We start from the raw sequence: 1,649 nt of genomic DNA, 5'->3' as shown, positions 1-1,649 counted from the left end.
GGGTTCATGACTATGCCATGCCCAAGCCTTTACCACTAGGCTGGAAGGTCTTTGTAAGTGTTTTTCATATAGATTTAATAATTATTTTTATTTTTATTCAAAAACAAATATAAAAATAAAAATATAATTACAATTCATTGTGATAGGAAAAAAGTAAAGAATCTAAAATTCTATAACAAGTATCAATTTTAAATTTAGAACATAAAGAGAGCAATCATGATTCAACTATTTTCCAATAGAAAATAGTAGGGATGGATCCAGAAATTTTTTCAAACGGTGGCACCGTTTGAATATAATTTTTTTTTTCAAATGGTGATACCATTTGATTATAAGAAACAAATGTACATAATTTTTTTTTAAATTGTGACACCATTGGACTAAGAAAATGACACTAACAAGATTCGAACTTGGGTTTGGGATGGAATAAAAGTCTTGCAAACCAACTCTACTAAATAAAACTTGTTCTCATTGTAGTTTCAAAATACGTACGGTGACACACAACAAATTAATACGGTTGCACCTTTGACAAATCTAAATTTTTTTACCCTTCAACAGATAAATAATACGGTGGCACGTGTCACTGTATGCTCTATGATAGGTCCGTCACTGGAAAATAGTAGATTTTATGTAGGAATAATTAACTAGATCGTTCAAATTGTTTGATTTTTTTATGAGAATTTAAGTTGATGTTTAATTTTGAAGGGAGGGAAAAGATCTTCAGAAACTAGATTTATAATCCGATAAATAATCAGACTTAATAATTTTTTGAAAAAGGATTCAACCTTCAAGAACGGTTCGAGATATTTAAATAAGAACGATGTTTTTTAGAAACACTTTAACAAAAACAGAGAGATATTAAATATGAATTCTACACTTAGGTGTCATTTAATTAAATGAGATTTTGAAGTTAAATATTGGGCGAGTTGTGACTTCGAATTTGATGCCTCTAGAAAGCAAACCTTATTACCAGTTCAATTACCCGAATTGAAGGTTAGGTCATTGTTCCTTGCTAGTACGTAATATACAATAGGAGCTCAATCAGACTTACTTAAAAACTTGTATTCTCCGTATATATAATCGAGGATACGACACACTTTGAATTTCGTAATTGAGCATTAGTGACTGTATCATCATCAATGATAAGTAACATATGAATACAAATAGAACTTTATTCCTCAAATGCTACGATATATATGCTTTAGATCTTTAAAAAAAAGTATCAAATGTGAATTGATTTCATAAAGGGCAAAAAGAGAAGATTTCACTCGTTCAGTGGGAATTTAACGGTAACTAAAAGAACCTTCAGTCAACTATCTTTCTAACGAATTAAAACACCATCTCCCCATCTTTCTCTTTTCTTCCTCTCTCTTCCCCCCTCTTTCCCAGTTTGCATATGAAAGAGTTAAAAGTGATAAACGTAAGAAATGATCTACAACTTTGAATGTACATTAGAATGAGATGTATCGAATCAATCCCCGTATCAAGCACGATTTATGGGTGACTTTGAGATTAAAGGTGATCAAGTGTCCAGATATCTCTTCTTACGCTTCTCATATTAACTCTCTTTCTCACATGATCTTCGCCTATAATATATATATATATATATATATATATATATATATATTTATAAATATATTGATTGTTTCGTA

The sequence above is a fragment of the Cynara cardunculus genome (genome assembly GCF_001531365.2).
Source record: "Cynara cardunculus var. scolymus isolate 2C chromosome LG 10, CcrdV1, whole genome shotgun sequence".
Lineage (NCBI taxonomy): Eukaryota > Viridiplantae > Streptophyta > Magnoliopsida > Asterales > Asteraceae > Cynara > Cynara cardunculus.
The sequence above is the reverse complement of the archived record's forward strand: the minus strand, read 5'-3'. Positions refer to the sequence as shown.